The 16,008-nt window shown below is 41.3% G+C and overlaps 1 protein-coding gene across 1 annotated transcript in view; it reads left to right on the top strand.

The window, feature by feature from the left end:
• The first annotated feature begins 2,588 nt into the window (after window positions 1–2,588).
• The window catches only part of LOC112241677 (zinc finger protein 609), a 61,631-nt gene continuing 48,211 nt past the window's right edge, over window positions 2,589–16,008 (top strand). The window contains exon 1 of the mRNA XM_042316044.1: window positions 2,589–2,993. The gene's annotated coding sequence lies outside the window, so the exon portion shown is untranslated. The remainder of the gene's footprint in view (window positions 2,994–16,008) is intronic.

Below are 16,008 nucleotides of genomic sequence, written 5' to 3' on the forward strand. Positions count from 1 at the left end.
ACACTCAATGCCTTTTAGACAGCAACCGCAGTGAGGACATCCTATAATCAGATACGGTGGTGTAGTCCAGCTCAACTGTCATTAAGTACATGTTTATCACCAAGGTATGTGGATTACCTTCTCACTCCTATCTGGAACATCTTGTTCCAGGGGTTGGGGTCAATTCCATTTCAATTCAAAAAGTGAGCCAAACTCCAATTCAAATTCTGTTTCCTCATTGAAAAGCATTGAAGAGAATTGGAATGTTAGTGTACTTCCTGAAATGACTGGAATTGAAATGGAATTGATCCCAACCCTGCCTTGTTCATCTTCACTGTATGCTGTACATGATCCCATGCTTGTTTCTCTTTAATCTATCATCTATCTATCATATTAACACGTCTCCTTTGCCAGACTGAATTTGAGCCATCATCTATCCTTTCTTTCTACTTTCTAAATGAATTCATGTTTATCACCAATCCCATTGTTGTGACAAGCAGTGTTGTGGACAAAAAAGAAAGGTGCATTATTTGATTTTTTTTTTTTTTGCTGTTGGCTCAAATTATTCATAATTTGTGTAAGAACAATGCCTAAATTAAAAGAGTGTTTATCATCCCTGGGTGAGCTTCAAGGCTCACAGTGTCTCTTTAATGTGGTAATGGAAGATCAGACTCCACAAATGAAACCGGTGCCTCTGTTATTCCAAATGACTGATTGATTTGCCATTTTTCAGCAAGGGAAAAAATATTACACTGTCGACACAGCTTGTTCATTTGGGTTTCTGGCTGGCACGTCAGGCAGACAGACAGAGAGGGGCCTGGTCTAATGCCTGCGACTTGAAGGGCGAGTCATCAGTGATCTCTCTCTCCCCACTGTGCTCATTCACTGACTGTTATTTATCTTTCCAATGGAGACTGGCTGCTCCTTGGGGGAGGATGAGTGTGCCTGCCAGCGGGGAACGCATGGGAAGATGGAGGACGGTGGCTGACTGCTGCTTTGGCTCTGTGTGAAAATGAGCCCATTAATTCAGTTTCCCCCCAGGCCTCCCTGTGCCTGTTGTCTCTGTTTGTTAGTGAGATGATTCCTTCTGTCACGTCAAAGGGAACATTATCATATTCTTGTTGCCGGGGAAACCGTGCAGCAGCCAGAGAGAGGGCGAGGATCTCTTTAAGCCGTTTGAAGCGGGTAAACATGAAAGGTTATCTGTGGCGCTTTATGACAAATGGCAACATGACAGACACATTTTTTCCTTGTGTCTCCTTCCTGTACTGTAATTCTTCTGCCTGCTTCCTAAAATGATACAACATAAAATATCTTGGTTGAGATGTAAGTCTTTCTGAACAATGGAATTTAGGTACTGTGAGTGAATCTTGTGAGGCCTTCAGACAGCTCATTCCATCAAAGTTAGGCTTATTTAAAATCTTCAACTGACCTGCACTTCAAATAGTTCAATCCAAAAAAGGAGTGAGGATCAAACATTTTTGCTTTCACCTCACTGAAATTTCTTCCTTGTGTCAATTGTTGTGTAATTACCTTGCTGTGTGCAATCAAAACCATCAACCCTGCAGTGAAAACTCTTGGAGATTCATCAATCTAGCGTAAGCCACACTATACCATTGAGGTCCCAGGCCATAAATGAAGAGCCACACTGACCTGGTCCAGGAATGTCTCCTAGGCACTTCTGAAAAGGGCTTGAATAAGTATAAGCAACATGGGGAACATGTGGAGCTACTATATTGCTTATACTTAGCTATCAGTGGAGGCTGCTGAGAGGAGGATGGCTCAAAATAATGGCCAGAATGGAGTATATGGAATGGTATCAAGCACATGTAATAATTGTTTTCTTCACGTGTTTGATACCATTCCTTTCACTCCATTCCAGTCATTATTATGATTCATCCTCCTGTCAGCAGCCTCCACTGTTAGCTATCCAATTAATTCAGATATACAAAGTGCCTACAGGGTGTGGGGTCTAAGGGTTGTTTCTGGACTGGACTTGTTTAAAGACAATAAAGAACAGAACAACTCCTGAGTCAAGAAATAACAGTATTGCTGGTAGTATCATTCTCTCGTTACATTTTTAGCCAATAAAATATTTCATCTCATCTCCTCAAAACCAATAGCTGACAGATATATTCTACCCTGAAATATGTCATGGCATCCACATGGGAAATGTATTCTGCTCTCCAAATATACAGTTCTGAGTACATGGTGTCAAATTGTTTTTATTATCCCTAATTGAAGGAGGCACTCTATAAAATACAATTTCCTTTAGGAAATAAATAGGCCATGCATGTTTTATTAAATGCTCTTATTGTGTTAGCATTTTTTGTCAAATGTTATGATAAATTGTCACTCATAATGCAGGAGGACACAACATTAATTTATCAAGCCAATGTTTTTTTTTGACATATAGTTTATGTATTATGAATGTATTACTTGGAGATGTGTGCAGATTTCATTACATTTGAGCAAACATTTGGTGAAAACGACAATATAATCCATTCAAATTCCAGATATGTCTCTTTTTACTCAAGCGCACCCCTCCTGCAAGATAGTTCAATCCGAATGGAACGTTTGTCCTGGATTTCCTAGCAGCTCGTTCTGCTTGTTGGTTACGTTGTATCAATCTCCAGTATAGGAGGGTACTAACAACCAGCAAGATACAGATACATAGAAAGCAGAGGAATTAACCCAGGGAGGAAATCTGTTCAATGTTGGATTTACTGTACAGGAGACCAAAGGGAAATATTAAATCCTTGAATGATTCGAGATTTAACCTAAAAATGACCGCCCGAGCCGGTATTTTCGATTTGGAACGGGATCTCAAAGTGTGATGGCAGCAGTCCAGTGAATTGCTGGCCTCTCCTTTTCCTTGCCGTTGGATTTCTTGGGGAGTGCATTGGTCTGTGGTTATTTTGACAGATTTTTGTTGTCATTCTCGTCAATTACTTTTACTCTTTCTATCTATGGAGTGTACGTAATCCGTCGTTGTACTGGGGTTTTCACACGGGGTAAGTGTCGCCTAAATATAATTATCTTGTATTTTGATATGTGGTGGGACTGAGAGAGACTGCTAGCCAGCTAGCAATGAAGCTAGCTAACGTTAGCTAACTAGCTGTGCCCTGAGAACTCATTGTTTGAGAGACCTAGCTAACTAGCAATAAGTTTGTCACAGAAAGCAACGTTATTTGACATGGATACCGTTTAATGCTAGCTACGGAATTAAGGAACTAGCTAACCAATATGTATTTTATACGAAGCCCCTTTGCCACGAACACAGAACAATATTCTGAATCTAGGTATCAAATCGTGCAGCTAAAAGCCAATTAGCCTAGCTAACGTTAGTTAGCAAGCTAGCTTGACACGCTTATTTCACAATATGCGACAGGGTAATAACAGTCTTTGGAAGTTAGCTAGTTAGCCATATTGGCATTCTGTACATTTATAAACTGTGAGGTGATTGGGGTTCATATTTTGGTTCTATGCTAACCAGTAACCTAAGGTCAACTCGAGCAGCAATGTCAGGGCTGAGATTAACACCTCATGCACGCTGTGACATTATTTGATTGCTCAGCCACATGCATTGCAGGGATTGCCTGTAGTGGAGCTTGTCGGCCAACAGAACATTGCATGCCAATACAACTCTCCTTGGCTCTACATGTGTAGTAAGCTTGCTAGCTAAACGGTGTATTAAAATCTCATACCATTTCCCAATCTCAAGCATATCTGCTATTATTACAGTAAGTACCACATGCTAGAGACTGACATGTCAACATAGTATGAAGTTGTTCTAGTACTTGAAATTAATTAGGAAAACAACAAGACTTTGGCTGAATGCTTTGGAAGTCTGATGGGGATTCGGCCCATGTTGGCGCTTTTAAACATTTCCACTACTAACAAATCAAACCAGATGTGGAAAAACATTGTTTATTGTGAACCACACTTATCTTGGTTACTTATTACCTTCCCTAATACATAGTAGACAGTACTTTCCCAATAGTTGTGTGTGTGTATTCCATAGTGAGTCAACACATTGTAAAGGCTACAGGTTCCATGCATGTGGGCAATTCCATGGTAATGGATTTACGCTGAGACTCAGATTGTTCACTTTAAAATGTAAACCAACCAAAAACCATAGATAAAAAAAAAACTTAATTCTGTGACCCAGCTTTGCACAGTTTTTCCAGTAAATGTGTTTTATTTAACTGTGTAAATTGTTCAAAGTAGTCATTGTTCATAGAGCTGTATGGTTTATTAAACTCGAAAATCAATGGTTTTTGTTTGACATACATTTTAAAGTGTGAAACCAGAGTTTCAGCGTAATTCCATTACCTTGGACTGGCCCACATGGGTGAATCAGTGATTTGTAGTCTACTCTATTCTGACGATGGAGAAATCACGCTTGCTAGCAGGACTTTGATCTGGAGTGTGGACCCACGGAAGGAGTGAATTCTACAGTGACTATGTTCCATGGGACAAATGGTATGTCTCAGAAACAAACATGTTTTCATCTTACCTGTCTTGGATCAGCCAATCACCTATGATGTCACTTTGAGAACCAGGAACAGTAGAGCATTAAACTACACTGAACAATGATTTTTCAGCCTGTTTGTTTAGAGTCCTGAAGCATCTGATTAGTTTTATTTCCGGAAAGGGAGTATGTCAGTGTGGCTCCAGTCATCTGATGGTAACATCAGCTGATGACAAACTAGAGAGGATTTACATCCTAAAAGGTAGCTGGCAATTTGAAACCTCAGGGGAATCACTAACAGTCACTTGAACAAAGCCAATTCTCAGAGGTTGGCTGGAATTGAAATGACGCTAAAAGGAGGGTTCCAATTGATTTAAAGAATTTTGTTTTGAAATGTGCTGATTTATGATTGAATTGTGTTTGCTTAGCCTTATTCAAGGACATGTATTTCTGACCTAGCCTACAGCCTAACTTGAAGTCGTTTGTACACATTTTTCAGCTCCCCTGCCACTTCCTATTACAGTTTGACAAAGCTTTCAGTCCAGCGGGCTGTACCGTTATCGACATGTCATGAGTAACACAGCTTCTTTACTGTACATCAGCATCTCTTATAAATACACAGATTCCCACTGGCCAACACACACAGCGCTCCTCTCCCCTAACAAAAGTTCCAGGTATACCACTTCAAAGCCTATTGACCACAGGGTGAAGGTCTTGTTAAAACTCCAATAGACTCTGTGCAAATGTTGCGATCTTTATCCAGATTTTTTTAAGTTGATCCATTTATGGATTTTTATTTTCTTGAAGCTTGTCCTGTTTAATTGCTTTGCTTTAAGTATCATTAACAGCTCAATATGATTGAATAGCAGAAAGCGTGTGGTGAGATATTGAGTTTTGTGAGAACCTCAATTTATATTCAGTAGGCTTAGCTGCATTACATTTTGTAACTGAACTTTAAGCCTTTCTGAAGTCTTATGTCAAGGATGTGCCTGGTTTGTCTACTTTTATCAGTCTGTGTTGTAAGCTGTTATTGGACACACTACTCACATGCACTGAGTATACGTACGGGATAAATGCCAACGTTCTGTATGTTACCTTGGAATTAATGGACGACGCAGCGGGAAGATGCCGAGTCCCTTTGCAGAGTTCATTTTTCCAAGGTAATGTACGGAACGGAGGCATTTATCCCACTTATACCAAAGGTGCTAAAGAAAACAATATAAAAGCACACTGGTAGAAAAACGTTCATTGATATTTTTCAATGCAAATTTATACTTTCTCATCTTTTGGTTGCTAGAGATGTGACCCAGTCGTTCGTTCTTTGTTCCATTGCCATGCTCATGCTCAGTGGCAATGTTCTTATTCTTGCTTGCTGACACTTAGCCAACTAGCTATGGCTACACAGTCATGACCTCTGCAGACAGAAACAGCAAATGTACTGTTTTCTGTTGACATTCATTTGGATACATCCACGTGCTGATAATGCCTGATAATGCCTGGCATAGCTAGAAGAGTTTTTGCCTTCAAGGCAGGACACAAAACACTGACGGTTAATTACGAGGAGATCGCTTTGCATATCAAACACTAGACTAGATGTTAGCTAAATAGTTTGTTGCTAGCAAAACTGCCAATATGACAACCGAATTTTAAAAAATCAGTTGCTGAAAACAGCTGGTCAAACATGGGAGGATTTGACAGCTTGAGTGGGGGAGGGGACAGGAGAAATTCATGTGAATCACTCACCACGTTAGGTCAGATGCTCAAATGTCTCTGTAAAAACAAATCAATGCTAGCTAAGTCTTTTCCTCGGTGGACCTGCGTTTACATTGTATCCATTTTCAGTTTGTGTGATTGTTGGTTTAGCTTTCTGTAACTGTGTAGCAAGTAGTCTGCATGTTAGAGGTCGACCGATTAATCGGAATGGTCGATTAATTAGGGCCGATTTCAAGTTTTCATAACAATCGGGAAACCGGTATTTTTGGACAGCGATTCGGACAATTAAAAAAATAAAAATTACATTTTTTTTTACACCTTTATTTAACTTGGCAAGTCAGATAAGAACACATTCTTATTTTCAATGGTGGCCTAGGAACGGTGGGTTAACTGCCTTGTTCAGGGGCAGAACGGCAGATTTTTACCTTGTCCGCTCGGGGATTCAATCTTGCAACCTTACAGTTAACTAGTCCAACGCTCTAACCACCTGATTACATTGCACTCCACGAGGAGCCTGCCTGTTACGCGAATGCAGTAAGAAGCCAAGGTAAGGTGCTGGCTAGCATTAACCTTATCTTATAAAAAACAATCAATCATAATCACTAGTTAACTACACATGGTTGATGATATTACTAGTTTATCTAGCGTGTCCTGCATTGCATATAATCGATGCAACGCAGGGGGATGATTTAACAAAAGTATATGTATATGCAACAGTTTGGGCCGCCTAATTTGCCAGAATTTTACGTAATTATGACACAACATTGAAGGTTGTGCAATGTAACAGGAATATTTAGATTTATGGATGCCACCCGTTAGATAAAATACGGAACGGTTCCGTATTTCACTGAAAGAATAAACGTCTTGTTTTCGAGGTGATAGTTTGCGAATTTGACGATATTAATGACCTAAAGCTCGTATTTCTGTGTGTTATTATGTTATAACTAAGATATGATTTGATAGAGCAGTCTGACTGAGCGGTGGTAGGCACCAGCAGGCTCGTAAGCATTCATTCAAACAGCACTTTCCTGCGTTTCCCAGCAGCTCATCGCTGTGCTTCAAGCATTGAGCTGTTTATGACTTCAAGCCTATCAACCCCCGGGATTAGGCTGGTGTAACCAATGTGAAATGGCTAGCTAGTTAGCGGGGTGCACGCTAATAGCGTATCAAACGTCACTCGCTTCTGAGACTTGCAGTAGTTGTTCCCCTTGCTCTGCATGGGTAACGCTGCTTCGAGAGTGGCTGTCGTCGATGTGTTCCTGGTTCGGGCCCAGGTAGGAGCGAGGAGAGGGACGGAAGGTATACTGTTACACTGGCAATACTAAAGTGCCTATAAGAACATCCAATAGTCAAAGGTATATGAAATACCAATCGTATAGTGAGAAATAGTCCTATAACTACAAACTAAAACCTCTTACCTGGGAATATTGAAGATTCATGTTAAAAGGAACCACCAGCTTTCATATGTTCTCATGTTCTGAGCAAGGAACTTAAACGTTAGCTTTTTTACATGGAACATATTGCATTTTACTTTCTTCTCCAACACTTTGTTTTTGCATTATTTAAACCAAATTGAACATGTTTCATTATTTACTTTAGGCTAAATTAATTTGATGTTATTTTATTATTATTATATATATTAAGTTAAAATAAGTGTTCATTCAGTATTGTTGTAATTGTCATTATTACAAAAAAAAAAAGAATTGGCAGATTTTTAATCGTTATTGGCTTGTTTTGGTCCTCCAATATTCGGTATCGGCGTTGAAAATTCATAATCGGTCGACCTCTACTGCATGTGTAGGTGCATATTGCGTCATGATTTGAAGGTTTCCCGATGTCTGGTTGTAATGTCCATTCTAGAATGCCCTTCTAGCCAATCAAAAACGACTATTCAATAATACTGTGGTATAAAAAAACATTAAGGACACACCTTTCCATGACAGTCTGACCAGATGAAAGCTATGATCCCTTATTGATGTCCCTTGTTAAATTCACTTCAGTCACTGTTGTTGAAGGGGAGGAGACCGGTTAAAGAAGGATTTTTAAGCCTTGAGACAATTGAGACATGGACTGTGTATGTGTACAATTGAGGGTGAATGGGCAAGACAAAGGATTTAAGTGCTTTTTGAAAGGGGTTTGGTAGTAGGTGCCAGGCTCACCGTTTTTTTGTCAAGAACTGCAACACTGCTAGGTTTTTCACGCTCAACAGTTTCCCACGTGTATCAAGAATGGTCCACCACCCAAAGGACATCCAGCCAATTTGACACAACGGTGGGATGCATTGGAGTCAACATCAGCCAGCATCCCTGTGGAATGCTTTCGACACCGTGTAGAGTCCATGCAACTCAATATTAGGAAGGTGTTTCTAATGTTTGGTACAGTGTATTTGACAGCGATGAACTGGTTGGTGCGTATTGCCAATCTGTCAGACTATCGAAGGACCTTTCTCATCATTCAGGCAAGTGAGGTTTTCAATTGTCCACAGATTTCTGTATTACTTCTCCCTTATTGAGCTCACTTTACAAAATACCAGTTTGTGGCCAATTCACCCAGTGTTCTGGCTGTGCCTCTTTGCATTGGTACTGATTTACGCAGCAGGGAGTCCTCTCAATGCAGAAGGTCAAGTCTGTAGCGGTTTTCTAGGCATTGGTCACTGTGAGCCACTGTCTGGATCAACAACACGTCTCTGTACTTGCCCCCTAGTTTATTGTGGCCTCTGCAGATAATTGGATAAGTGAGAGAGAGGCAATATTTTGCTGTAGACTGCTTCCTGCCAAATGGAAAAGGATTCCAGTGTGTTTTCATGCTAATCGCACCGGGCCTAAATTACCAGCTCTATAATAATGTTATCTAGCTACTTCTGTTGGACATAATCACACACAACCTACCTCATTCTGGTTTGGTTAGGCCTATTACTAGAGATTTTTACAACTAAACCAAGATGCAACACGGTCTGTTTCAAATGGGAACAAATGAGCCATAGTTGGCAGAACAAGCAAGGAGGTGGGCAGTGCCAAGTACGAGCTAGCAAGATCCTATTGGCGCGTTCTAGCATTAATTTGCATATTTCTGTTGGAACGCCTACTCTGTGAAGTGTGCAATAACTCAATTCGCCTTTGCAATCCTTTTTTTAAAACTTTGGGAAAGGGTTAAGTCTACTAAACTTAGTCCACTCTGTTCGTAACAGATTGTAGTTTTGGGAACAGAACTGTATTGAGATCCAATGTTTAATCGATGAGTGAATTGCCAGAATGTCTGCCTAAATCCATCTTCTCCCACTGCCGGCCACTGGGCTTCCTCTCACTATCATATTTGGTAGTGAGTGGAAACGCCAACTGGATGCTTCAGATTTATACATCAGTTTGAATATGTCTCATTGTTCTATCTGTGCTATTAGTACCTGATGCCTGGTTTGATCTAGCCATCTGACTGAAATGCATAAGACTAGGACAGTTGATAAGGCTTAGTTCTGTCTGTCTTTTCCTAGCGGTTTGTTTACATTGTTCACAGCAAGTGATTTGCAATGCCAGTTGTGTCAAACAGAAAGCTTATTCTCATTGCAAAAGATGCATTATGGGACTTGGACTAGCCTCCGTACGGTCACTGCAAACAAAGATGTTGCTTATGATGAGACTGTTCAGTTCATAGAATAACTAGTGTTGAAGACATGGCCTTGTCCCCCTTGTTAGACTAATTGGCCTGTTTTTAGACAGGTCGGGCTATTGACGAACTGTTAAAATAAGGTAGGTGCTTGTCTAATTGCGTTAAATACATTCAACACATTGCTTTTGAAATGTGTGTGAGTGGTACCGTGGATTTTAGAACGGTCTTTAATCCCCTCTAAAGCTCTGAGCTACATAGCAACATTAATCACTCACCCCACATCAAGAAGATGCTGCTGTTGTCCAGGCCTAGGAACCCCAGGATCCTAATAAAATACCAAAAATACTAGGGTCTAGTCTCCATTCAGTGTGTTAACATTACCATTCTGGTTAGCCTCGTTGTTAGGTGAGATGTTCAATGTCCCCCATACAGACTTGTGAAATGTCAATTTAATCCAATTGTAGGTACGGTATTGATTGACCATATACTGGTATGAATGTATTTTTTAGGTCTAATTCTCCTTTTTATTTTTTATTTATTTAACTAGGCAAGTCAGTTAAGAACAAATTCTTATTTACAATGACGGCCTAGGAACAGTGGGTTAAACTGCCTGTTCAGGGGCAGAACGACAGATTTGTACCTTGTCAGCTCGGGGGTTTGAACTTGCATCCCTGCGGTTACTAGTCCAACGCTCTAACCACTAGGCTACTACTAGGCTACCCTATCATGCTGAACACAGGGAATGTCCCTTGAATTGATCAAGACTCAAGTCTGTTGGAAATGAATTATGTTTGGTGAAGAGCCCAGAGTCTCGATTCAGCCCAGTTCAGAATATTGACACACATTTGAGTCACTGTTGTCTAGATCTATAGATGGACTCTTGTTGGCTGCTCACTCACAAACACGTTCATGCAGTGAATCCATCAAGTCTATTGTGAATAAAGTTGAACTATGCAAACTGGATGGGAATTATTACAAGATATCTGCTGGGTTTGATCCAATTAATCTAGGAAACTAGGTGTTTTCTTTTGTCCCATCTGAGCTTTTCAAACGTTGAACATGCTGAATGGGGTAGGCTTGGTCTTTTATATAACGTATATCAGGGTATTTGGAAATAGCCATGGGATGGTTTTTCAATTCCATCACCAATACTTTGAAACTATTTCTTTTGAAGTTTTTCAATACATTTTATATTTGTAGCTACTGAAGTGAATCCCTGCAGTCAACTTGTGCGATATGATGGGAGATAAAGGAGATCACGTTCTTCATTTCACCTGTCACATTATTTTACATCATGAAGCTTTTACCATAGTTCCCCAGAACAGTTGAGCCAGTCACTTGTTGAGCCAGTCACTTGTTGAGCCAGTCACTTGTTTGTAAATAGCACAATGGTGTAAGCGGGAGCAGGTAAGTCAAGCTGTCTGTTGACAGGCGTGGGCTTTTCTATTTGAAGCAAAGTGTTTTAGTTTTTTTGCATAAATATAGTGATCAGGGACGTGCAACTTGTTTCCCTTTACAGAAAATACATCAGTGCAACACATTTGGCAGAAAATAGCTTCATTTTCATCAGATGACAACAGAAGTGCAACGCTATTTGGCTGGCAGCCACAGTGAATTAGTAAATGAGCTGGCAATGAAAAATCAAGGTCTTTTTTTTTGCTAAAACGATGCATGTCCACCATATTGCAAAATGTTTATTATAGAAAGAATGCAGCCAGCTACATTTACTAATGTTTTGCTTGAAGTTAATCTGTCATTTTACCAGAGAAAGGTAGACTACACCAGTCAGAGCGCTGTCTGCTGATAGAATGCCATTCTACTGAAGCACAAAATGGGTCTGATGGCAGCAGAAATTACAATAAGAAGCATTTTAGATCTGCGTTTATAAAACGCTTCGATTTCGTATGAGTTTTATATAAAATAAAGAATTCTGTGTTAGAGACCCCCTAGGTTTAACTAGCTAGTTATCTAAATAAGTGACTAAATTAATGATGGTGCATCATATTACGTAAGCTTTCTGTCTTTGAGAAGTCAAAGCTTTTCGGAGGAGTTATCCGTACAGCTGCCACTATCTTGATATCCTCTTCTTTCTCAGCCTGTTTGACCCTCCTCTTCTCTGAGCAGGGCAGGCATTCCCTTTCCCTTGTGACTCCAGACGTGTGTGTGTGTGTGTGTGTGTGTGTGTGTGTGTGTACATGCTGCCTCAGAGCAGACGAGCAGTCTTCAAAACTTTGTTCATTTGGACAATGTCTCTTGTTCACATTCACTTGTAAGTGTCCAAACTCACCAAAAATTACATTCTGTAGCACCTACATGTCTAACTTTATAAGCTGGATTGCCTGTCTTTGAAATGTTTATTTTCGTTTGTATATTTAGCGTGCGGCCTCCCTGGAAATTCTGTTACCAGAATGCTATTTTATTTTACCTTTATTTAATTAGGCAAGTCAGTTAAGAACAAATTCTTATTTTCAATGACGGCCTAGGAACAGTGGGTTAACTGCCTTGTTCAGGGGCAGAACGACAGATTTGTACCTTGTCAGCTCGGGGATTTGAACTTGCAACCAGAGGGTTGCTAGTCCAACCCTCTAACCAGTAGGCTACCCTGCCGCCCTAATAAAATTAGCACAATTAACAGATGCCCAATGGGAGGGGGGGTGTATATCGATACAGTTGAGTTTTTGCGCAGGTACCTACATATCGCAATATTATTTTGGACAATATTGCACCAATATTCTGACTCCAAATATTGATTTGTACAAAAATAAATCTAGATGGCGTTAGTGCCAGACAGCTGTACCAGCACCAAAACTCTGGTATTTTTCATCTTATAGCTTGTTCTCCATCTTCTTTTTAAATAGTGAGCCAACATGTTTTCATCACTTTTATATCCATGACTTATCAAACAATAATTCTCATGCTCTCTCCTGTTCCTCTTCAGCAGAGCATTAGGTTTGGAACATTGAATCTCAATACTTAGGCGCCGATATGGTATTGCAATTCTAAGTATTGTGATAATATCGTACCGCGAGATCCCTGGCAATTCCCAGCCATACATGCTATCATTTGGTTGTGTTCAAACCCAATCAGATCAATTCTTGTTATTATGTTTAAGTGGGTTTTATTTGAGTTAGGTAAATATTTTACTTTGGCTACCTCAAGTAGCCTATTCACGCAGAGCCTTTTGGTTTTCAGGCACTTGTAGTCAGGCAGGCATGTGTTTTTCATTTTCATGCCAAGATTGCATTGGAGGTTTCCCTTTATGAAAATGTCTTCTCTTCTCATGATTAGAGCTGTTAGCGATAAGCTGTTTTGCCAGCTGTTAAAAAGGTATGCTAACACATGGAACATGAGGAGGCCTGTCAACCAAGTGAAGGATCTCTTTGCTTGAATTCCTCTAATTCCACATGGGCAAGTAATGCAGTTTCTTTGGGTGTAAAATGAAGGTCAGATACCTTGCACCAGGAAGAATCATCCAGGTGGATGTGATGGAATAGGCCTAGAGATTGTGTTTATTGGTTGGTATTCCTTACTGTGTTTTTGTTGTAGTTTGGAAATGTGTAATGGTTTAGGGTAATGTTGTCCTCCAGGACCAGAGGGTGCTTGATGTAGGACTACTTGCTCCACTTAGGCTACTATATTAAGGTACGTTGTCCTATGGGTTCGTTCCGGCCTCACTACATTTTTGTCAATGTGTAGCCTATTTCAGCCATGACAATTTATTAGGAAAAGTAGTCTTACTTAGACTGTAATAATCTCATGTAGGCCCTAACCTATGTCCTGCATACAATGTGTATTAACATCTCTTCATAGAAAGTGGCCTCGGGTAGTGAATACCTCTGGTGATAGGCTAACTATTCAGTTGTCTGAGTTTCTGCTACACACAGTTATTATTTTTTCTTTGGGTTAGGTAGTGTTTCTGAAGTTCCAAAGCTCTTTGATGGAAAACTTGTTCTGTTGGCCAACTCACAGTAAAGTTTGGGACGGCGAGAAATTGGTCTTGAAAAGCAGCATGAGTCGACTTGTCCATCGACGTGGATAAGGTTCAAGTTCAGAACAAGCTTCATTTTCACAATTGGTGTGTGGGGTATTACTTGGAGAGTCCATGACCGTGAAAAGGTCACTTCTGGTTCCTGTTTTAAAGGACATTCTACTCCAAAAATCCTTTGAAACTCAGTTGAATTTAATCTCTTGATCTTAATGACATCACCAGCCCGGCGTTACTGGATTTGATTGATTTTGTTCATGCTCGCTGTCGACAACACTGAATTATGCAGAAATCACAATTACATTTAAACAATAGTACATTCAATTAAAAATGTCCTAGCTTACAAGATTTTAGACAATTATTTAGCCGTGCGCCCTTTTACTAAATTTAATATAGGAGAAACACTGATCATGCTGCTCACATTTCAGTCTGACTTGGGGATCTGAAGTCAGTTGATTAGGTTTGATTCAGTGCAGGTTTAGTGCTGATGCATTTGGCCTACATCGTTTAACAGCTGCAACAGCGTGCTTGTATGTCTTTACATTCCTTACACCATCTGCAAAGATCAACTGGGAGTTTTCCTTTAATGTAATTTTGTCTGAATGTAGACCAGAAGGAAAGATTGAGAAAGGCAGAGGTAAGGAAAGAAGGGACCATACGAAGGGAGAGAGAGGGGGAAGGAAAAGAAGGGATCATACGAAGGGAGAGAGAGGAAGGAAAGAAGGGACCATACGAAGGGAGAGAGAGGAAGGAAAGAAGGGACCATACGAAGGGAGAGAGAGGGGGAAGGAATGAATGAAGGGACCATACACGAAGTGAGAGAGAGGGGGAAAGAAGGGACCATATGAAGGGGAGAGAGAGGGGGAAGGAATGAATGAAGGGACCATACGAAGGGGAGAGAGGGGGAAGGAATTAATGAAGGGACCATACGAAGGGAGAGAGAGGGGAAGGAAGGAATGAAGGGACCATACGAAGGGAGAGAGAGGGGGAAGGAATTAATGTGAAGGGACCATACGAAGGGAGAGGGAGGGGGAAGGAATGAATGAAGGGACCATGAAGGGACCATACAAAGGGGAGAGAGGGGGAAGGAATGAATGAAGGGACCATACAAAGGGAGAGAGAGGGGGAAGGAATTAATGAAGGGACCATACGAAGGGAGAGAGAGGGGGAAGGAATGAATGAAGGGACCATACGAAGGGAGAGAGAGGGGGAAGGAATGAATGAAGGGACCATACAAAGGGAGAGAGAGGGGGAAGGAATGAATGAAGGGACCATACAAAGGGAGAGAGAGGGGGAAGGAATGAATGAAGGGACCATACGAAGGGAAAGAAGGGACCATACGAATGGAGAGAGAGGGGAAGGAAAGAAGAGACCATACACGAAGGGAGAGAGGGGGAAAGAAGGGACCATATGAAGGGAGAGCGAGGGGAAGGAAAAAAGAGACCATACGAAGGGAGAGAGGGGGAAGCAGAAGGCTGGGGTGCAGTAATGTCTCCCTGTGTCTGGGGAGTTCTCTGAGATTGCCTGCTGTTATGGAGGAACAATGTCTGAATGGTGCTGCTGAGCCTATTAATGGAGTTGCTCTTGTTTCTGCCAACTTGTCAGCCTCTGAAGAAGGGCCCTCCCTTCCACCCCACCCCCACACCCTACTGTATCAACTGCCTGGAAGAGATCAGTGACATGAGGGCCACAGACAATTTCTCTTCAGGTCCATTAGCCAGAAGGCCTTCGCTCAATTTACTGAAGCATTTTCCCCTTGGACTGTTGGTGTGATGACAAACGTTATTTGACTCAAGTACATTATCTCCCGAGCCCAGCCATAGCGGCAGTACATTATCTCCCGAGCCCAGCCATAGTGGCAGTACGTTATCTCCCCAGCCCAGCCATGGCGGCAGTACGTTATCTCCCCAGCCCAGCCATGGCGGCAGTACGTTATCTCCCCAGCCCAGCCATGGCGGCAGTACGTTATCTCCCCAGCCCAGCCATGGTGGCAGTACGTTATCTCCCCAGCCCAGCCATGGTGGCAGTACGTTATCTCCCAGCCATGGTGGCAGTACGTTATCTCCCCAGCCCAGCCATGGTGGCAGTACGTTATCTCCCCAGCCCAGCCATGGTGGCAGTACGTTATCTCCCCAGCCCAGCCATGGTGGCAGTACGTTATCTCCCCGGCCCAGCCATTGTGGCAGAATTGAAAATGAAAGTACAGAATCTTCTTTATTATGCAGCATCATGGAGCTATTTGATTGCGAGTGAT

This window comes from Oncorhynchus tshawytscha, unplaced genomic scaffold (genome assembly GCF_018296145.1).
Source record: "Oncorhynchus tshawytscha isolate Ot180627B unplaced genomic scaffold, Otsh_v2.0 Un_contig_14872_pilon_pilon, whole genome shotgun sequence".
NCBI classification, from domain to species: Eukaryota; Metazoa; Chordata; class Actinopteri; order Salmoniformes; family Salmonidae; genus Oncorhynchus; species Oncorhynchus tshawytscha.